At 39.6% G+C, this 24,040-nt stretch overlaps 1 protein-coding gene and 1 pseudogene across 1 annotated transcript in view; one reads left to right on the top strand and one right to left on the bottom strand.

Annotated features, from left to right (window-relative positions):
• ano3 (anoctamin 3) overlaps nucleotides 1-22,128 on the bottom strand; it is a 149,616-nt gene extending 127,488 nt beyond the window's left edge. Inside the window, exon 1 of the mRNA XM_089127566.1 lies at nucleotides 22,065-22,128. The gene's annotated coding sequence lies outside the window, so the exon portion shown is untranslated. The remainder of the gene's footprint in view (nucleotides 1-22,064) is intronic.
• LOC148964970 (E3 SUMO-protein ligase ZBED1-like) lies at nucleotides 10,048-10,934 on the top strand (annotated as a pseudogene).
• Nucleotides 22,129-24,040: the final 1,912 nt, after the last annotated feature.

Below are 24,040 nucleotides of genomic sequence, written 5' to 3'. Positions count from 1 at the left end.
ACTGTGGGAAACTGAGAATCTGTGAGAGTTTTCATGTATTATTGAGGTTCAGTCCTCATTTTCAATCCCTCATTGAGGAGTGTTTTCCTCTCCTGCAATCGCATGTCTGCCTCCCCTGCAAACTGTCCCCCCACAGTCTTTGTCCTGTCCTATTGGGTCACATGATTGTGATCTCAACAACACACCAACCTCAAAAGCCTCCCACAGATGATTTAATCTCGGTGCATTAGCACGGTCTTGTTTTGATCTCCTGGTCAAACGACTTTGCTGCAGTGTGCCGCATGTCATTTCCTGAGATGTAATGCTGCCACCCACTGGAGAAGTGAAAAACTATTCATGTGCCCACCTCGTCCTTCTATACTAGGAGTTATTTGGCTTGCCAATCAAAGTGTCTGCTTATATTAGTCTGTTATATCACAGCATGGTATGTCATTTTATAGATGACAGTGGTTATGAAGCTATTTATCAAACTAAATCTAAAGCTGTTTCATAAACCATAATGTATGAGATGATTGCATAGATGTAATTTTGAAAAAACATAGAGCTTCTACTAAAAAAAAACACCATTGAATACTTTTTTTTTGTAAATTAATCAATTAAATAAATGTAATATTTTTAAATAAAACAGTACTATTGTGAAATTTCATTTCAATATAAAATACCAAGTTGAATAGGCTATATTATGTTAGATAATGTTCAAAAATCATAGGAATACATTACATTTTATTTTCAACATATGTATTTTAACTTGTAATAATATTTCACAATATGACTCTTTTAACCTGGTAAACCCTATACATTATGGGGACAAATTTACATTTTGGGGAAAACAGTTTATAAATCATACTAAGTGATGTTTTTTGAAAGTTTTGGGTGATTTCAATTTCAAAACACTTTATTTGTCCCCAAGGGGCAATTTGTGAGGCCACATATAGTAACGAAAACATTATGCATTGTAACATCCTACGTTAAATAAATAACACAGTATATAAATACATATTAATGAATACCTAATATATATTAAAAAATAACTAACTCAAGACATAATCAACAAGGGGCTAAAATGGTTGAGAATTTAAAAGCTGCACTGATCTGGGAACAAAGGTTGCCTTCCTCCTTTGTGTCCTACAACATGGACTACGGCGTCGCCGCGAAAGAAGCCACTCAAAAACAGTAAACATCACGTGTGATGTGTCACGCAAGATCCTCCCCGCCAACCTCAGCGTTTGCTGTTCACTTATGCTAGAAAGATGTGTACAGTTTAGGGGTGGGGTTAGAGTAATAGGAGAGAATATACACTTTGTATCAAAAAATCATTGTATCTATATGGAAAGTCCCTCATAAAATATGAAAACACAACGTGTGTGTGTTGGGCTGGCGAAAAAATGTATTCACTTATCGCATTTTATTTCTTATTTAAAGTTTTTAAAATTGATTTTCTTTTCATTCCAGAATCAATATTAATTCATATTAAATTACTTTATTTTAGTCCTTGCTTTGCAGCGGGAAGTTACAAAGCTCTTTTATGAGCGACATGTGTTGTATCAGTGAAAAACGGCAAACTGAGAGACATCTACGGATATACGGCCTGCACCATCATGTATAAGTGTATCATTAAACTTTTTCCTTATCCCCATTGTTTACAGTTAAAAAGCAAACAAAAGTCATAACACAAATATAATCGCAATACTTATATGATATCAGCACCCAAGTATCGTGATAGTATTGATTCGGGAGATATGTGTATTGCGTATCCACACCAAACTCAACACAAGCGTTAACAACAACCGACAATGAGAACACAAAACACAGACAGATAAATACTGAGGGAAACAAGGATAATAATGAAATAGCTGGGCAGAATAAACAAAATCACATCAGTTACCATGACAACTAAAGACGTCTGGGACTAGAACAATTTAGAGTGAACAGAAACAAACTAAAAGTCAATGAAAAGGATAAGACAAAAATAACCTGTAATATGTTAGATTAGACTCTAGGGCTGCACGATTAATCGCAATTTCCATGTTATCTCACTTGAAACCGATTTGGCTTATCGCGAGTTTTTTTTACTTTGCTTTAATTTTCTTTACTCAAAACTCACTTCATAATAACAGTTGAGCATGCTTCTGTGAGATGATGTGGCTTCTTAAACAGAATAAAGAAATTGTGTATTTATAAGTAATGTTTTAGTCCGCAAGCCCATGGAGGAATGGTGATGTCGACCCAGGTGGAGCCGATGGTACAAAAGAGCCCGGCTCGGACAGTGGACAATGGTCCACGATCAAGCGGAGCGTTAGTTCTGACAGGTCATGTCATTCAAGATTGTTAGCGTTTTTCAGGAGCTAATTCCCTCCTCCATCCCCAGCTCCTCCTCTCGTCCAGTCGGGATTTGGCATTCTGTTCTGTTTACCCTGAGGGGGGTTATCGCTGTGCTCCTGCTCTTATCCATGCTAGGCTACATGGATGTACAAGGAGTTCTTGCCCAGAACAGAACTATACCGCCAATCTAAACTATATGCTAATTATCAATCGTCTTTGACCATAGTGGTCCGGAGCGCACTCTTTCAACGAAGAGTTAAAGGTCATTGACATAAGTTACCAAAGAAATAATTCAGGCTAAGTTCATTCCTCATCTGTGGAAATGAACAAAGTAGAATGCGAAAAGGAAAAACAAAACTTTACAAAATAAAACAAGACTAAGACTAAAAGGAAAGGACAAACCTGGAGACGTCCAACATAGGAAGCCGCCGGAGAAGAGGTCCAAAGAAAAAGAGAAATCTTGATGATCAGTGATTTTAAAGCGTGAAGATGTCGCACCCTCTGGAGGTGTGTGAGCCAATGCGAAACTGTCCCTTTGGAGGGAGTTTTACGACTCTTTGTCTCCTCGCCGGGCATTTGAATGTTCAATTTCATTGGGTGTTTACGAAAATATACAAGATTCTTATAATACTAATGTGTCATAAAGTTAGCAAAATGTAATGTAAATTAAAGCTGCAAGCAGCATTTATCGGTGTTCAAGCAGTTCAGGCCTTTAAGCACAAAAGCATTGAAAGGCATTCAATTTTATTTAACATGCATTTATGCACGGACATAATAGATGTAAAACACCATTTACAATCAATACATTACACGATTATAGCGCCACCTATGATCCGATCCTCACGAAACTTTGCATGCTTCCTAAGCATGTTAGGACACATATGCTCACCGATTTTTGTGAAGTTGTGACTTTTGACTGAATTTTGCCACAGACCACTATCTTAATGAGCCTGTTACAGCCAACCAAATGCAAAATTTCAACTTTTTTTCGATAATTATTGATCTAGAGAGTCCAGAGAATAGGCCTAGACTGGTTTGGTCCCGATTGGGCAAAAAACCAGGGACTAGTTCGCAAAAGTGGGTTTTGGACAAAAACCAAAATAACAAATTTTTGGTTGCTCCAAATGGAAATCCGAGATATACATCTTGTCCGTCTTGAGCCAGGGATTACAGTGGTGTAAAAACATTGAAGCTAAGTCAAACTGTCTAGGAGTTATGAGCAATTTAGTACTTTTGGTTGCTGTAGCGCCACCTATGGGCCAATCGGGGTCATACTCTGATAGCTTCTCCACAATTCGAGGCCCTACCATCTGACAAAGTTTCACAGCTCCAGCCCTTACGGTTTGGGCTGCACAATGCATTTTAGGGGATTTTTTTTTTCTTTCTAGCAAATACAATAGGTTTTCAGCACTTCGTGCTTGAACACCTACTTAACAAATGGGGGACGAAGATTGGAGTTTATAGAGACTAAACATGCTACACATATGATTTTGGGTTAATCATAGTATGCAAGTCATGTCTTCAACCCAAAATAGTTTAGAAGAGAGAATGAATACATAGGCCAAACCACATAAAAGGAGTGAAATGTTAAAAGCTTTCCCCAAAACTTGGAATGGTTACGTCACGTGAGCCTGTCCAGATACCGTACAGGACGACGCGTCGAGGTGGGACAGAGCTTTCTTACGCCTTTTCCACCAACAAGAAACAAGGTGCTGGTTCAGAGCTAGAGCTAGTGCTGGTTCGGAGTTGGTTCGACTGACGATTTTCAAAGAACCGGTTTGCGTTTCCACAGGCTAGAGAGCCACCACAGAGCCAGATCTTACGTCACTGTATACATCTCATGTTGTCCAGCTACGCTAGCGCGGCACGCACAAACACACCAGGCTTGTTCAAGATGGTTCGGCACTGTGAATCTCGAACTGCGAGAGCGATTCGAAAAAACATTAGAAAAAGTTTAGATTCAAAAGCAGAAGGAGTCGTAAACTCTCCAAACACTCCAGCAGCTCCGATCAGTCCACGCTGCTCTGATGCATTTCGAACAAGCCTTCCATCAACAATGTCAGTTGTTGTGTTACAATTTATGCTCATGGCTTTGCAAACCTACATCGGTATCCAAACACGGCGAATCCAGCACGTCCGTGCAGCTCGCCGTAACTTTCATTTACGGAGATTACAATCAAGCTGCCATTTAAAAAATGGCGGTCACAAGTTTCTGTTCGTCTTGTTGGTCACGGTAACCCCGTCCCCAGCTGCTGACGTAAGCGGTTCTTACTTCTAGACCAGAAATGATTTGGTGCTACTGAAGAACCACTTTTACTGGTTCAGAGCTGGTGCTTTGGTGGTCGAAAAACAAAGAACCGATTTGAAACTAGGCTCTGGCTCCGAACCAGCACCAGCTCTGCCTTGGTGGAAAAGGGGTGCCCAATCCTGCTCCTGCTGATCGACTGTCCTGCACAGTTCATCTCCAACCCTAATCAAACACACCTGAAGCAACCAATTACTGTCTTTAGGATCACTTAAAAAATTAAAGGCAGGTGTTTTTGATTAGGGTTGGAGATGAACTGTGCAGGGCAGTCGATCAGCAGGAGCAGGATTGGGCACCCCTGGTTTAGTTCATCTCTTGTTCAATATGTTACATGGCTGGGTTTATAACCTATACTGGGACCAACCACCTGGGGGCGATCGAGATGCTTTGGCTTCACTTTTCAGTACTTGTGTGGCAAGCTTGGTGGTAATAGTTGGCCCCGATCCAAGAGAGACTGGTCTGGGGTGCGTTTCCCGAAAGCACCGTTAGCCAACTATGGTCGCAAGTTGGTCGCAATTTCCATTGAACTCTATTGGCAACGATGGAACTTGCGACCATAGTTGGCTAACGTCTCGGTTACGGATGTAACCCTCGTTCCCTGAGTAGGGAACGGAGTCGTTACGTCAGAAGTGACGGAGAATGGGGGTTTCGCATAGAAAGCCAATCCTCTTCGAGTATTTAAAAACGAGCCAATGGCATGAAATGTGCTAAGCGTGGTGTAAACAGGAACACGATATAGAGGAATAATATACAAACAGACTTTCTTAACAGAAATATATTCACACCAAACAATGTAAGTTAGAGGTCTGCACCCCCGCGGGACTCCCGCGGGACCCGCGGGTCGCGACGCAAAACAGTGCGGCGCGGGAGAAATTTTGAAAGGTCAATGCGGGAGCGGGCGGGCAAATTAAATATGAGTGTAAAATAAAATATATAAATGATTAAAGTAGCGTACATAATTTGTAGTTGTGAGGGAGATTCTGATTGGCAGCAATAAAAACGTTTTAAGCAGCCTAAACTTGTGAATATTGTCGGGTAGGGCGGGGCATAATCTCACGCACAGTCGCACACTTGTTTAGAGACAATTCCTTCCCGCTGCTCCGTGTTCGAATTCGAAAGCTAGTTCAAGTTCAAAATAGACAGCATGGACGAGAAACAGAGCGCCTCTAGTGCTTCAGATAGAGGCCTAAGCGCTTCAGATGTAAGTTACGTTACTTCTCTAAAGTACTTGTGGTAGGCACACAGGCTATTTCAGTTTAACACCTGCACTGAGCGGCTCAAAGCCCAAATAGTTTTTTAGTCGCAATGTTTCATGGCTAGCCTATAATGTGACAGGAGCATTATCGAATTATATATATTAGATAGATAATAATATTACCTAATCGAATATATATATTTTTTTTTTGCTACATGTTAAGCCTAATGGAATTTCGGCCGATTAATGTTATCTTTGTTGGCATTCCTTACTGATGCCTGTTTAATGTTTTGTAGCCTATGGTTGATTATGCAGGCTTACCAATAAATATGTTACCAAGTATTGGTAAGGAATTTTGTGAGCACGCATTTTTTTCCCCAGGGCCAAGACCTTTCGTCAGAAAGTGCGGGCGGGAGCGGGACATTATATCACAGATGCGGGCGGGAGCGGGACTAAAAATGACAAATCTTTGCGGGAGCGGGACTGAACACTGCGGGAGCGGGCGGGAGCGGGTCTGAAAATTGTGTCCCGCGCAGGTCTCTAATGTAAGTGTTAACGACAAGCAACAATAACAACTGAAAAGTCAGACAGATAAATACTGAGGCAAACAAGGAAAATTGATGACAGAGCTGGGCAGAATAACAAAATCATATCAGTTACCATGACATCTAAAGACTACCAACTAAAGACTAGCGGGAATTGGAACAAAGGAGACTGGACATAAACAAACAAAAAAATAAAAAATAAAATTAAGCTAATACAAAAAATAACTAAATATGTTAAAATTAGATTTTATTTAGACAAATGTCTACAAAAACTGCTTCATATTGTTCAAATATGTTAAAAATAATTACATACTATGTGAACAATAAAACAGTATTTTCTTTGCATTCAGTAATAAAACATTGAAAAAAAAATCAAAAATTTATCAAAACAAAAAACTGATTTACGTTCATTACCTTTAAAACATTTACTGAGAACTGGGTCAAAACTGTTTTTGAATCTTCTGATTCTAGTCTTGATATTGGTCTGGTCTCATCTCAAACTGCCACTGCAAGGGAATCACTGTCATTGTTGTGCCAGTTCTGCACAGGACAGACCCTAATTTCTCTAATTTCACTAGAATAATTACATATTATTCTAAAGGTCTGGCTACTAAGACATAATTTGATTAGAATAGAACAGATGGTCAGACGTGAAGGAATTGTGATTGGAATTGACGTGAGGTAAATGACGTTCCAAAGCAATAAGATTCCAACAAACTTCACTCATCTCCAGCTTTTGGGCAATTTGATTAAATAAATGAAACATGGCAGTCTCTTTCACTGATTAAATATTTATCAGACCTTAAATCAATGAACCAAGAAGACTGATCACTTCATCAAACTGAATGAATGTGTGGAGGACATTTCAGACATTTAGTGCTATTGATTTCAGTGTTGTTTATAGACACATTGTGTATTTCGGGCAGTTAATAATTTCAGGCTTTCAGCCCAACACAAATCTGTAGACAAAAACTTCTTATGTAACGACTGTAACCCTCGTTCCCTGAGAAGGTAACGAGACGCTGCGTTGAGAATCGACACATTGGGGAAGGCCTTCAGCATGATGCGTCTGAAGCCTGTATGGAACTAGTCCAATCTCGATTGGTGTTTTGTCATTACATCACTCGTAATGTCGCATTTGCCAGTAAGTCGGAAGCTATAAAAGGATTCCAGTTCACAACAGCGTCAGCTTCTGATAGGTCGAACCAAGTCGGTCTCAGGAGTGCAGGAAGTGTGGCCGAGGGATGCAGCGTCTCGTTCCCTTTTCAGCGAACAAAGGATACCGTCATAACACGAGACGATCCCTTTCAAGGGAACTCACGCTGCGTCGAGAATCGACACATTGGGGAATAAAATGCCCACTGCGCCACACTGACTAGTACCCGCCCTAGTGAAAAGGAATCTGGCACACTCAAGACGAGAGAACTTGTGAACCTGGTGTAGAGGGCAGATCCGGACTATAATGTTTTATGAAGGTGTGTCAGGAGGCCCAGCTGGTGGCATCACAGACCTCTTGAAGGGAGACCCCTGCGAGCAGTGCTTTAGAGGATACCACTCCTCTAGTTGAGTGAGCTTTTATCAAGACAGGCAAAGGCAAGATAAGATGAAGAAATGGCCTCTATTATCCATTTGCTAATAGTTTGTTTTGAGGCAGGGGCAACCCTTCTTAGGTGACCAAAAACACAAGCAGCTGGTCCGACTTACTCCAGCCTGAGGACCTGTGTACGTAGGCCTCCAGAACTCGGACCGGGCATAATAGATGTAGCTTAGCTTGATCAGCCGACACATGCGGTGGAGGATGGAATTCCTGCAAGATTACAGGCCATGCCACATTTGCAGGCACCTTGGGCACATAGCCGGGTCAAGGGTGGAGTATGGCTCTCACTCTGCCAGGAGTGAACTCAAGGCTAGAGGGAGCAACATACAGGTCCCCGACTCTATTTAGGATATCTTTTAGACTCTTTTTACATATTTCTTGGACACCTCATCCAAAGGTTCGAAGGGTGCCAGGGATAATCCTTCAAGAACCACTGCCATGTGGGGATCCTGGTATGGACAACAGGCCTCATCCTCCTAACTCCAAATGTAACCCCTAACACCCGGGTCCTACTCGCCCCGCTCCGAGCGGGCCTCGAACCCAGGTCTCCGGCATGAGAGTCAGGCGCGCTAACAAGGAGGCTAAAGACTGCAGCCTCTAGCGTCTGTCGCTAGAGCGCCTATTGAGATCAGGAAGTGAGGTTTACTCACACAGCAACTACTAGCTGGCTTCCGTTACACTCACCCCCCTAAACCTCACTCTCATCCGGGTCACGGCACCATTGTAACCCCCTTTTCTGGTTCATTCTTTCGACCCTCCCGGAAAGGACCACACGGAGACGGAGTCGAGACGATTCAACATCCATCAAGTGTTTACTGGAGATATGTGAAATAACACCATACAGACTTGAAATACAGCTCATCCGGTCACATAACATTCTCCTCAACAGCTCGCATAAACTCTTTCATTAATTCAACAAACAATAAATCACGTTTTTATCGCAATTAAAAGCTCAGTTTCTTTTCTTTCTTTTCTCTAAACACAGAAAACAGTACATCATACCTGGAGATATGTGAAATAACACCATACAGACTTGAAATACAGCTCATCCGGTCACATAACTGTCAAAAATAAATATAAAGTAAATCACATGTGCTTAAAAGAGAAATAAAGTCATCACTGACAACTTTTATTTCTGTTTGACCGGAGAGAGATTTTCCACCTACCATTCTCCTCAACAGCTCGCATAAACTGAAGAGAAAATGGCGGATAGCACTAATAGGATCTCGCCTGTAGGTGTCCCCATATCCTTTTCTTAGATGCACTTGGTACATTATAGAACATGAACAAACATTTTGGCATAATTCATTACAAATTTCTTTTATCCGTTACACAAGGAAACATATTATAAGTGGGTGTCTCCCCAAAGTGCCCACCCCTAGAGCCATGTGGAAGGCAGATATGCCACCACATAGACCTTAAGCCTGGACGAGAAAATCCTGTCAGAGAATCGACTTGCGAGGAACTCCAGCACTGAAGCTGCTGGGAAGGTAACTAGGTCCAACTGATGTTCTCTGCACCATAGAGTGAATATATTCCATTTTAATGCAGACAGTTTCCCCGTGGAGGGGGCTCTAGAGTTTAAGATGGTCTCAACAACCTCAGTTGAGAGACCAGCATTTAATAGTTGGTCCCTCTCAAGGGCCACACCCACAGCTCCAGCTCTGGCCTGAGACGGAATGTTCCTCCTAATGGGGATTTGCCATGGAGGGCTTGCTAGGAGAGCTATTACCGGTATGTCTGAAAACCAAACTCGGGCCGGCCAGTACGGGGCTACTCGGGCCAATCTGATCCTGTGCCGCTGGACCCTCTCTAGAACCCCTGGGAGATGAGCAGTCAGAGGAAATGCGTACAGACGTTGCCTCGGCCACGCCAGCAACATGGCATCCAGTCCCGGGGGAGCTGGATGAGTATGGGGGGAAAAAAAAGGGAGAGAGTGTGTTTGCGTGAGAGGCGAACAGATCCACTTCCACCTGACTGAACTTCCTCCATATCAACTCTCCACTGAAGTCTCCATTCCCCAGGCCTCAGCCCCTGCCTCGACAGTGATATTTTTTTATAACTGGTAATTGATTGCACATTTATGTTTCTTGGCAGGTATGTGACTGAGCTTTTGGGAGGAGAACAGTACATATCCTGCTCCGTGGTCCTGCCTGCACTGTGTCATTTGTTCCGGTTGATGACTGCTTCTGACGATGATCCAGGTTATGTGCTCCGGTTTAAAGCGGCCTTCAAATCTGACCTATCAAAGCGAAAACAAAGCACCAATCTCCAGTGGTTGAAAGTAGCAACAGTGCTTGACCCCAGATTTAAGGATCTGAAATGCCTTCCCAGATCTGACAGGGAGGAAGTCTGGAAGTTGATTAAAGAGGAGAGTGCCCGGCAACCTGAGCCTCGTAGAGAACCTGAGCCAGGTCCACCTAAAAAGAAGATGCACTTTCTGTTAGCTGCTGCATCAGATTCAGATGACGAAGAAGACCCAGCATCTGACACATCTGTGGATCGGTACAGAGGTGAGCCCAGCATCTCCATCGATGACTGTCCATTGGAATGGTGGTCTGGACATGCCAGGGCCTACCCAACCTTGGCACCTCTAGCACAAAAATATCTGGCAACACCTGCAACAACGGTACCGTGTGAAAGACTGTTCTCACTCTCTGGTCACATCTTGCACAAAAAAAAAAGAGAGCAGCACTGTCCACTGCTAATGTCAACAGACTAGTGTGTATTAGCAATTGGATTAAAGAAAATAAATAGGAGAGACAACTTAGAACTCAGATAGTTCTGAATCTGAATCTCAATTCATGCAATATTTTTCATTTCCTCCTACTGTCATTTGGACTTGTTTTCATCCATGTGCAGCACAGGTTAATTACAAGGATGACATTCGTCATTTAAAACTAGAAAATGTTAAAAATATCCCGCTGTGGCCGTCAATGTTTTAGACTGTTCTGTTTGTCATAAGCGAGTTAGAAAGAGTTAAATATCACTTGATTGCTGTTATTGCTAGGAATTGTTTTGCTAATAATGTTATTGTTTATTTTTGAAGTAGGTTAAGAGAGTGGCCTGATAAATGTCATCTCTCAAAGTAAGCACTGCGTTACTTTATTCCTCCTAATATTTGGAAGATGGTCTACATTGCACTTTTTTAAAATTTTAATAAAAAAATGTTCAAAAAGGAAATTGTATGCGCTCTTTTGTTTCCCAATGAAAACTCTGGTAAGATATACTACATTATAGGCTATTGGGCTTAGAACTGTCATGATTTGCAAAATAACAGAATTTTACACATGCAAAAAAAAAAAGAAAAAAAAAAAGAAAAAAAAAGTTAACTATGAAGCTTCTGCGATTAATTGCGATTAAAAAAAATTATCGCTTGACAGCCCTAATATATATATATATATATATATATATATTGTACACTAAATATTTTATAAATATATAATATAGAAAATCATACTTCATATTTCATTTGTACACTAAATATTTAATAAATATATAATATAGAAAATCATATTTCAAAAAAGGTTATTGTTCTGTATAACTGATATTTTCCAAATTTTCAATACAGAATTACTTTATAATTTTTTTGCCCTTTTTGAGAGTTAAATTTGCTGCTACAGTACTTAAAAACTACAACTGATAAGCTTAATCATTTATGCTGAAAGACTAGATTTGTATATATTTACAACAAAATTTTAATTTATAAAAAGGAAGTGTTTATCATTATGACAACAATCCCTTATGTATTCTATCATATTTGCCTATTGGCTTTAATATCTTATCAGCAGGGTTTGCACAACGATGCATTTCTAAACAGAAATCTACACACACTCCATGCACAGATAAAAATAAATAGTTTTCATCGGCCAACACAGAAGCATGTTAACATGAAGATTACATTATTTTCTTACACGCTTTTGCCCCATAATAATGACAGCCTGCGGGGCTGAGACGTCAAAATTAGACGGACAGTGGACATGTACATGCCTGCCGGACAGGCTGCAAGTGGACAGACCATCATTCCCAGAATTCAGTGCTCATCCATCAGTGCTCAGCACTCTCTGCCTGTCTTGTGTCACAAATATACTTTATCTGCATGCATACAGTAATATCCATGTAAAGCAATATCGCAAATCCCAACTTGATTATTTATGTCATAAAAAGTAAACTATATTATCGCCCTATATTATATTATTTATACTGTAAACACTATAAAGTCATGATTTTCTCTAAAGCTAACTGCTTTGATGTAATGTGTATGAGCTATTGAAATAAATTTGATTTGACAATTTACTCTTTTATTGATACATTTTTTTTAATTCTTGTAAAAAAAATTGGAACATTTTATGAAATGTATGATAAAATACAGTATAATATGATCCATACCAGTGATTTCTGTCTGCTTTGAGCCTGACAGAAGTCTGTAAACAATGGTTTTATGGAAAATAGCAGCTTTAAGGACAGACACAGAGTAAGAACAACAATATTTGTTGATATCCGGATGTTGACATCCATTTAAAAGCACCTCACAGCATGTGAGACTCATGTTGCCTGATGCTCTTGCATCCGCATGATCGACTGTCTCTGTCTCACACTTCCTGCGTATTGATTATTTGGTATAACAATTAAGTCTCTTAAATGGTATTGAGCCTGAACCTCTTTAGATAAACACAATTCCACTTCACCACTTAAAAACTTGCAAGATATGTGTCAGTTCTCTCAGGTAACAAAGTAGTGATTTAGCTCGTGTATTACCAATATTCACAGTAGAGAATATGAAGGAACATTTGTCATCTGTGTGTCACATTCACCTCAAAGTCAAAAAAAAAAAAAAAAAAAATTATAATTTGTGTTACAAAAAAAAAAAAAAATCGATAAAAGAATGTATTTTTTAGCTATATATAAACCAGTCAAGACTATGAGCTTGTAGATAAAAGCTAATAAATAACACACTGTAAATCAATCTTGGCTAATTTATACAAATAGTTGATTATCAAAACAGTTAGTTTCAGCCCCAAATACAAATCATAAGAGCTTTAAATGTGTCTCCTAAATGATCCTCTTAAATTGAATTGAAAATGAAGATGAACACAGAGAATTACCAGATTCCTGTGATGATGAGTGTCCTCGCCATTTCCCCAACTCAAAGCTTTCCGGCTCTTTGCTGTTGTCCGACGGGATTGGCTGAAACAGCATCTCTGCAAAGTCCTTCACCACTGACGTTTGTTCATTGTGATGTTTTGAACTATATTGTGATATTCAGCAGAAAGCTGGTGCCAGTTATGAGTGGTGTTTATCAGTGCTGTGTCATCATCCATCTCAGCAACCACACATGGGGTGGAGTTTTATATATTTGCAAAAAGTTACAGTCACTGTATAATGTAAAAGTATATCCGGCCCTGATAACAATCTCCCATAAATAATGTAATGGGTAATATACAGTAGTTCTGTTATCGTCTACTATGCCTTAAGTGCTATAGTTTGAGTGCAGCTGCTGTCTGGCTTCACTTCAGTCTAAACATGCCGTGATTATGAGTCCTGGCGAATGGCGACTGCTGATTGGTCAGAGAGAATCGTCACCATTCACTGCGTCATTATTGCACGCGCCAGATGGAGTATCCAGTATATCCCCGCCATTTTTAAACAGTTTGGCCAGAGATAGTTAAGCCTGTTTTATGCTTCTGCGTCGAATCGACGGCGTACCCCTGCAGACCCCTATCCGTCGACGCGAACCCCTCTCCGACCCCTCCGCCGTAGCTCGACGTGCACCTCCAAAAATTTGTAACTAAGCGTCGAGGCGACGCAGACAGCAAGGGCTTTGATTGGTCAGATTATACATCAATTCAGGAGTGTAGCTTTTCCGATTTCCCCCTCCCGCTATTAGCGCTATTTTTAACATTTGCACCCTCGTTCTGATAATTATAATACTCTTATAAAGAAAGTAAATAAAGAATTAATCTAAAAATAAACTGTTTTTTTATTTCATTGTTAATATATACGTCTATATTCTTTTCTTTCTTTTTTGCTCGCAATAAACTTCAATCAATCAATAAATCAACGTTTGTTTTGAAACACAGTTTGTTGTTTATTTTCAATACAATGTTCACGGTTACATCATTGGTAATACAGTACTAACCAAGTCTGCCACTGACTGGACACATTATATCCTGCCATAGCACAGTTCCACGTGGAGACTGAAAAAATCCTTTAAGTCATTCCGAACAGGTATCGTTATGGCAGCTCGGGTGGAACCTTTATTTTATTGTCTATGGGTGGAACGGGCCCTGGACATCCGTGTTGATTCTGTGGGGATAAAGTTTGTGTCGTCTTGTTATTCAACGTCGATTAGCTCCAGCTGGCAGATGCAACAACATTCTCTCTCTTTCGCTCGCGGCGCACGGAACCAAAGAGATTCGCGAACCCCCCTAGCGTTCTGGCGGCGAAATGCACCGCGATGCACCACAACCTCACGCAGAAGTATAAAACGGCCACGACGCCGTAGCAGTGACGACGTAGCTACGCCGTGGAGTTGACGCAGAAGCATAATGAGGCCTTTACTAAACGTACTACTCTTATTATGGCAACTCGCCGTGGTCAAACGAGGAGGTGCAGACTTTCCTTTGTTTGGTTGCCGAACAGAGGATCCAGAAAGAGCAACGAGGAATGAAAGGCGTCGCTATGACGACCGGGTACTATTTGTGGCGGCACTGTCTGCAATGTCAAACGGAGGGAAAAGCGAGCTTGAGGCGAGTCGAGCTGGTACTGGTAATGGAAAAGCGGCAAAGTCTCGGCCCAGATCCGTTACATGTGATGTTGCTATGTTTTGATTTAATTTATTAGTGTATCAAATTGTCACATTATGTCTGAGGGGCCATTTACACAAAACTAAAACGTAAATTTTCTTCTGTGTTTTGGGGGCCTGAAAATATAAACTTGTAAAAATAGATTTTTAAAAATGATATCGTTATTATCTCCATGTAAACTACAAAAATGTAAATTTGTGTAAACGGTGATGTCATGTGCATGTGTATTATGTGAACAGTCTATAGGTGCGCAGTGTTTCTTTACAAAGTGACATCGCCAACTACTGGTCTGGAGCAGAACACAGCGTTTTTAGTTTTCGCGGATCTGTGTGATCGGGGATCGTTTTGATGACTTTGCTGTACGTGAAAAATACAAAAGAAAAACTTTTCTGTTTTTACATTGTTCTCGTGTAAATGTACGTTTGAGTTTAGTTTTCATTGTGTCCTGTTTTTTTTTGTATCCTTGGTTTTTCCTTTTGTTTGGTTGTTGTATGGTTGTTCTTTTGCTGCGTGTTTGTATTCTGATCTCTTGAAAGTTTGTTATTTTGATTTGTGTGTTTATTTAAATGAACTGCTTCGTTTGTCACCTTTGGCTTTTGGCTTGCTTAGCTGGGGACATTTGATATTCAACAATATCATTGATCTGCCTGCATAGACACAGTTATATGAGAACTGAACTGGATGATGACGTCAATGTTTTCTCCAAAGCGGATGTATGGATGAATTAACAACTCTTTTACAAAAGAAAATTGACAGAACCATCACTGAACTTACTTAAACTCAACTATGACACTATTTTATTCTAGAACAAAATAAACTTTGTTGCATTATATTCCTTTTAACTCTTTAAAGTTGCTTTGACACAATCTGTGTTGTAAAAAGTGCTATATTAATAAAGGTGACTTGACTTGGGAGTTTTATTGGAGTATGTGGGAACGGAGTGACCCAGACTCCCGAGGCTGATGTGAGTGTGCAGGGCTCAGTGATATGTGAGGAATCAACATGACATCATGACTTTTGCGTAAACATATACGCCACTTTCGAGTCAAGTGGCGTGTTATCTCTACGCATTTTGAGCTATCCGCGTGTATGCGTATGTCTACGCCATTAACGTCCGCGTCATTCCGCGTGTCCGAACACGCAGTCAAATCCCCAGTCATAAATGCCATTAACCCCAGTGACGGTTAAGTTTAGGGATGGGGTTGAGGTAAGTCATATCTTTTTCTTTCCTAGGATGGTAAGGGAACAGTCATAAATGCCATTAACCCCAGTGATGGTTAGGTTTAGGGACGGGGTTGAGGTAAGTCATTAGGGCTGGGTAAAAATATCGATTCATCAATGCATTGCAATTTTTTGCTTCTCAATTCAATATCGATTCATCAAATCCTATGAATCGATTCAGCCATCCAGGCCAGTGGCGGCGCTGTGGGCTACACTCTAGTGAGAGCGTTCAGCGTTGTACAAGTCGCGCTTTAGCCCTTAGCAAAACAGCGCGATGACGGACAGCAGCTGCACTCCGTTCAAGCCTGATTCAAGCCTGCACCGCCAACATTAAAAGCCGACGTTTGGGCTCATTTTGGATTCCACTGTAAGCCGGGAACTATGGAAGCTTGTTTACGCCACAGAATGGAAAATAAAAAAGGTAATTGTGACTTTTTATCTCACAATTCTGACTTTTTTTTTCTCACAATTGGGAGTTTACCTCTCGCAATTCTGACTTTATTTCTCAGAATTGCAAGATATAAAGTCAGAATTGCGAGATATAAAGTCACAATTGGGTGTTATAAAGTCAGAAATGCGAGATATAAAGTCACAATTGCGTGATATAAAGTCGCAATTGGGTGTTATAAAGTCAGAATTGCGAGATATAAAGTCACAATTGCGTGATATAAAGTCGCAATTGGGTGTTATAAAGTCAGAAATGCATGATATAAAGTCAGAATTGCGTGATATAAAGTCAGAAATGCATGATATAAAGTCAGAATTGCGTGATATAAAGTCAGAAATGCATGATATAAAGTCAGAATTGCGTGATATAAAGTCAGAAATGCATGATATAAAGTCTATGAGATATAAACTTCTGAGAGGGAAAAAGGTTAGTATTTTTCCCCCTTAGAATTGGCCTGAGATCAGCTATTAAGTGTTATTGTTTACAAAATTATAATTAGAATATAATATTGCACTTTTTTGAGTATGCACATTTTGTGCTTCTTTTTACATTTCTTTTTTAACTTGAATGTATAGGAAGAAAGAAATATACTTTCTACTACTTAGTTACTTGCACTTTAGAGGTGTTGTTAAAGCACTGTACAGTGCTCGTCACAGTTCTGTTTGAATTCAACACATACAATATTGTACATTTGTATTCTGCTGAATAAACCATGACAGGAAACAAACATGCTGGGGTCAATTTGTTCTTTAACATTGGTAAAACTGCGCACATTACTTAAAAATATACTCAGGCACTTAATTACTTGTGTATTTACTTATTATTGAATCGATATCGAAGCTAATAAGTCAATATTGAATCGAAATCGAATCGAAGCCTCAAGAATTGAAATCGAATCGAATTGTGAAATACCTAACAATACCCAGCCCTATAAGTCATATATTTATATAACGTTAAGTCAACGGCGTTCATAAACACGCTGAAAGGCGATTATGGGTCTTGATAGCACGCCAAAAATGGAAATACGAATTGGCGTGTCATACACACGCTACTTCATGAGATCAGTCTGGAGGAATGATAAAGATCTGTTCCCAGAGTCCTTTGCCGGTCCTGCCCAACTCTGTTTCGTCACCCATCACCAAATCTCAACACCATCAAAACGAAGGAGCTCATCGTGGACTTCAGGAAAACGTCAAGAGGAACACACGACACCATCCACATCAATGGAATGGCTGTTGAACATGTTTCCAGTTTCAAGTTCCTGGGGTTATGTCATTTCGGCAAACATGTCCTGGACAACCAACACTTCCTGCCTGGTCAAGAAAGCTCACCAACGCCTTTTCTTCCTAAGGACACTGAGGAAGAATCAGCTCTCCACGACTCTTCTGGTGAAAGCATCCCGACCAACTGTGTTAAGCCCCGTTCACACCGCCAGCGACACGCAGCGACAAGATCCCATTAATTTCAATGGAGCGCTGGCGACATACGGCGACACGAGCGACAGTGACCATTGGCGACAGAATGTGGGTGTGTCAAGCGACAAGAGACAAGCGACAAAAGTTGAGAATTTTCAACTTTATGCAAATGAGAAGCGATTTTCGCGAGCGAAAACCAATAGGAAAGAAGACTTTCAGTGGAGCTCACGTCACCGTCTCGAGTGCAGGCAAGACAGAAAGAAAGAGTTTGAGGACGATTTCACTGTTTTATATGATTTGACTGTAACCACATACATGGATAATAAAATGATGCATGGAAAAGAAACTGTCGAATGTCTCAGTGAGTTTAATTCAGAAATTTAACGTTATAGTTCGAGTGTTTTAATTTTATGATGCACGTTTAGCACTGCGGCAGTTCATTTGACAAGAAAATTGATTATTTGTCAAATTCGAATGACGTTTTTATAGTTTGTGCCAGTATGAGTGAGTTTAATTTGTTGATTGATTGATCGATCGTTGATCTAGTAAATGATTTAATCCACTGAACACTGCTGTGGTAATATAAAAACACTCTCCCAACAGCATACGGTTTGTTTTTAGCCTTAAAAGTAATTTATTCCCAGTCAAATTAAAATTATATAGTTGTATACATCACTTGTGATGGTCTTTTGTATATATGGCCAGATGTGCAGTCTACCAACAACATCAGAGCGACAGCACTACGAACGCCCACAAGCGACATCACAGTACAGAGACTAACGACACACAGCGACAAAATCGCTGGCGGTGTGAAAGGGGCTTTACAGTGTGGTACGCGAGCTGCTCTGTTGCGCAGCGCAAGGCATTGCAGCGGGTGGTGAAAACCGCCCAGCGCATCCTTGGGACTCCACTACCTGCCATCGAGTACATCCAGAGGAAACGCTGTCTGCATCGAGCCCACAGCATCCTTAAAGGGATAGTTCACCCAAAAATGATTTAGTTTATGTTTGGTTTATCTTCGGAACACGAATTAAGATATTTTTGATGAAATCTGAGAGCTGGATCACTCCTGAATATAGTCCATAGTAGGGATGAGCAACGATTAATCGCGATTAACCGCATCCAAAATAAAAGTTTGTGTTTACATAATATATGTTTGTGTAGTGTGTATAATTAATTTGTATATATAAATACCCATTTCCATGCATGTATATATTTAAGAAATATGTGCATGTATATATTTTATATATATTTATTCACAATTAATATTATATATAAATATAGATATTTGATATATTAATAACACTTTTCTTGAATATACATGCAAACTTAAACTGTTGTTGACGAGACGGGAATATGACGGCAGACATCGCGAACAATGTTTCTATGTGCAGTTTGTCAACATATAACATTAGACATCGTCTTTTTGTCTAAAGGTTTTCAAAAGGTCACGGGCGACGTAGCCGGAAGTACAGAATCAAAATGGTCCGACATCGTTGTTTTTCCTTTTAATTCCTTTTTTTGTAAACGGTGTTTGAGTTAGTTTGCACGTTCAACCTATGCGTTCAACTTGTAAACACTGACTCTGTACTTTCGGCTACGTCGCCCGTGACCTTTTGAACGTAATTACGTAATACGTGACGTTGCAAACGCGCCTCACAGAATATAGCAAGGCTAGCATTTGTCCTTAGAAAAGTTACATTTTTGGAATAAGTTTTGAAATAACCGATCGTTTCACATGATAAGACCCTTATTCATCGTCTGGTGTCGTTCAAAGACATTTGAAGCTGCATCTGAAACTGTTATTAACACTATCTTTTGGACCTGAACCACCCGGTTCCCATTGAAGTCCATTATATGGAGAAAAATCCTGGAATGTTTTCATCAAAAACCCTAATTTCTTTTCGACTGAAGAAAGAAAGACATGGACATCTTGGATGACATGGGGGTGAGTAAATTATCAGCAACAGTTTTTTCAAAAGTGAACTAATCCTTTAAGTCATCGAATGGACGAGGGTTTTGTCATGCTTAACAATCATATGGACACTTAGGAGATTAAAATTCGTGAATTACAGGCTATTTTATATGATCAGCATGAGAGGCTTAAAAATACTGTCCGTGTATAGCAAAAGATTGTTAATAGTTGGGGGTGAGAATAACGAACAAGTGCTTTCCGTATTAAATGATCAGCTTCGGGAACGACAAATTAATTCTTCTCTGTGTTATGAGTCATGATGTAGGCTACGTCGAAGATATATCTTCTTTTATTTTGTTTTACACATTCTACTATGTTGTTTTTTAATGTTATGAAGTGTGATTGTAGTGCCTTTCACTTGCGTGTATTGTAATGATTTTTTACATTTGTATGTAGCCTATGATTCGTGTGGATTTGTGATATTTCATAATTTCAGGGGGAATAAAGATTGGTCTAAAATAAAAACTAAAATGGCTCATGTTAAAAAAGAAAAAAATCCACAGCCGACGCACAATACTGTCGTCCAGACCAAAATCTCTCAGACCATTACAGCAATTGTTTGAAATCCAAATGTGTAGCCCCCCAGAGAATGTGTGATGTCAACTGAAAACATCAACATCAACTGAAATTCCTGAATTCGGGATGTGACTGCCTGTGTCTAGATTCCTGTGTCTAGACCTGCAACTGCAATTCAGAGCACCTGTTCCTGAAGTCTGACCACCCTGACTCTGACTAGCCACAGGTAGGGAGCTGCTCTGGGTTCCAGTGATGCAAGGGCTGGGGTCTGTTTGCAATTGCACCTGATCTGTCTGTTTGTGCTTCTTTAAAAAAGAACTCTGACATCTGTCCCCTTCTTTTCATGTTTAATTGACCCTGTTCAAAATATGAAAAATTGAAAATATGATTCCAATCATATTCATTTCTAATAATAATCATCCAAATAACCAACATTAAAAATAAAAATCAGCCACCATTAGCGTTTTTGGTCATTTTCACAATATCTGAACATGTCAAAAGAAAGAACAGATCATGTGCTTTAAAAAAACGGTTCTATTATAGGCCTAGCTTTATGAAACTTTTTTTATAAACACTCGAATGTTGGTAAGTTTTTAATAAAAAGCAACATGAGCAAAAAGCTGAGAAAATTGCATTCATCAAAGACTACATCTAGATCCGATTCTGGTGTGGGTTTCCCGTACAACTAACTTATGCTGCCCTACAAATGCAAAGTGCAGTAACTAACGTTACGCAAACAAAGAAACGGAGGAAAAGGCCTTTAAAGTTTTTATACCAGCCAGTCAAACATGTTATGGGTAGATTATGTGGTAATGCATCTCCGAAACAGGACATAATTTAACCCATTTTTTCACAAGACAGACATGTCATAAAGCCCATTACAAGTCTTAACTCATTTTGACCAAATATTTATGTAATTTTAGTTACTGCGCTTTGCCTTTGTAGGGCAGTGTGCAGGGCTGCCAACTCTCACGCATTGAGTGTGAGAAAATTCTCACGCTACACCCCCGATTTCTCATGCTAAAGTGTAAAAAAAATACCTTAAAAGATGAGTTTATCTATAGTTCCACCCGTTGAGCCACTCGTGATCGACTAGTTTTACCGCAAATTAGTTAAAATATCCTCTAATCTAGAGAGAACGTGCATAGCCTACGAGACAGATGTTGAGCTCCTAACGGCGCGGACGCAAAGCCAGGACTGGAGCCAAAGCCCGTTCCTCTCTGCACTCTAAGCGTTCTGTTATCACTCCGCCTCCATCCACTACGGGTTTTCCAGTCTCACGCACAGGACAAACGGACGATTTTAAAAGATAAACTTGTTTTATTTTTTTTTTAATTTAAAAAAACTACTCCGTGTCCGATTTTAAAAGATAAGTTAATCTTATTTTTTGTTTTTATGTATAACAAACGTCTGAATTTATAATAGTGTAATGGCTTGGAAAGTATTCTACACGTTTAATTCATTTTCCAGCTGCCTTTGCACCCAGGTAAAAAGAACAATTATACAAATTCTACGAACACTTTTAGTTTGCTAACAAAAAATATCGTTGTCATTGAACTATGCTGATAACGACCGACTTGCGACCGCATAGTTGCCAACGATGCTTTCGGGAAACGCACCCAGAATGATGATCAAAAAACAGTAACTACACGGCATGGTAGCCTACTGTATGCGTGTATTAATGTATTCGGAGTAAACAACCCTGATGCTAAAACTTACTTCAAATATATGATGTTTCTTCTGTGAAGATGAAGACGTATCCTGACTTGCAACCATCTCTCGTCCTGTCCTCTCTGCTGCTCGTCTGTTTGAAAAATGCGCGCGTGCTGACGAACTTCTTCTTCTTCTTCTTCTTCTTTGAGCTTATTGGCGGTTCGCATTCTTAAAAAGAGCGTTACCGCCATCTACTGCAGGAATAGATCAGAGACACACTTATACCACAACTCCCAGAACACTTGTGCTTTCAATGTTGCTGCGTGTTCAGCTCCTCCATTTACAGCCAAAGTCCATCATCTTCCAGAGAAGGATACTGATACTAATAATACTAATAGCCTATCTATATTCTAAAGATCAAATTTGTTCTACTTAAAAACTTTATTATTATTAACCTACTCCCCTCTGCTGAGTTGAAAACCATCTTTAACGTTAATTGTTGATTATCTTTCAACTTAAATTCTTCAATCATTTTACTTCTTTCCTCAGAATATTTATTACACTTAATAAGTACATGCTCCACTGTTTCTCTGATTCCACACCATTCACATAATCCTGTAGGATGTTTTCCAATTATTTGCATTGTTGAATTAAGTCCTGTATGTCCCAGTCTTAATCTAGAAATAATACAGTCTTCCTTCCTTCTCCCAATTGAATTCCTTCCTCTACCTACCAATGGTTGTATTAAATGTAAATGTCTACCTTTTTCCTCATTATCCCAATACGATTGCCAATTTTTATTTATCTCCCTTTTAATTATTGATTTCATTTCTAACTTACTATACCCAATTTGAATATCTATATTTTCCTTTGCCATAGAGTGTTTTGCTAGTTTATCTGCTGCTTCATTTCCAGACACTCCAGTATGTGCCGGAACCCATAAAAACTGAACTATCTTATTTTTTTGTTGCATCATAAACAATATCTGTAATATTTCCAACACAATATCCTGTCTAGTATCTGATTTTTGAGCTTCTAGGCACATCAAGGCTGAACTTGAATCTGAGCATATTAAAGTTTTATTTATCCCCATTTCACTTATTTTATTAATTGCTACCATAATTGCTAGTAGCTCTCCTGTAAACACTGCCACTTTCAATCTGGGAATGATATATGCTACCCCTACCTGTCCCTTCTGTGGATCCTTAGATGCATCTGTGAAAACCTTTATATATTGTTCATATTTAATACCAATATACTCTTTTGCCATCTCTGCTTCCGACATCCTCTGTTCTTTATCTTTTCTTGATTCCAATAAGAATAGATCTACATATGGTTGAGGTAAAATCCATAATGGTGTTATTGGTAATATTACTGCTGGAATAACTCTATACTCATCTAATTTCATACTCTGAACTAAATCCTTAATAATCCAACCAAAACTGTTAACTTTTCCTTTCCCATATTCCCAACATGTTTCCATTATACCTTTTGTTGGATGACTATCCTTCTGCCCTTTTAGGTTTCCGTGCTGACGAACGTTTTTTTTTTTTTTTTTTTTTTTTTTAAATCAGCATTAGCAACTGCCAATACAATTTTGGGGTGGCCAATCGCATGTCAGGGGTGTCCAGTGCCACCCCGGACCCCCCTCTGGCTCCGCCACTGTCTGATACGTAAGGGTGGGGATGTAAACGGGTGTCAAATTCTACCTCAACCTCGTTTCAATAGTATTGATTTGCGTAGGACTATGAATCTCAGGGATAACTCATCAATAGATGGCAGTGTAACATTTTCCTACTTTTTCCTCTAGTTGCTCCCCACAAAACATCTATTTGTACAAAATACTATGGTATTCCGATGTTTCTGCTTTTTATTATTATCAAGATAATCATTCAGTATTAGTGTAAAGAAACTACACCATCAATTTACAGTGTTGCCGAGGCCATACACTTCCATACCGCAGCATGGCGCTGTTGAGCTGCTCTCAACCATCAGAGCTGCTGTAAAACCTGTCATCCTGACAACTTTCAACTCCACAGTGG

This window comes from Pimephales promelas, chromosome 25 (genome assembly GCF_988280905.1).
Source record: "Pimephales promelas chromosome 25, fPimPro1.hap1.1, whole genome shotgun sequence".
Classification (NCBI taxonomy): Eukaryota; Metazoa; Chordata; class Actinopteri; order Cypriniformes; family Leuciscidae; genus Pimephales; species Pimephales promelas.
Note: the sequence above shows the minus strand (reverse complement) of the source record. Positions and strands in the feature narration are given on the sequence as shown.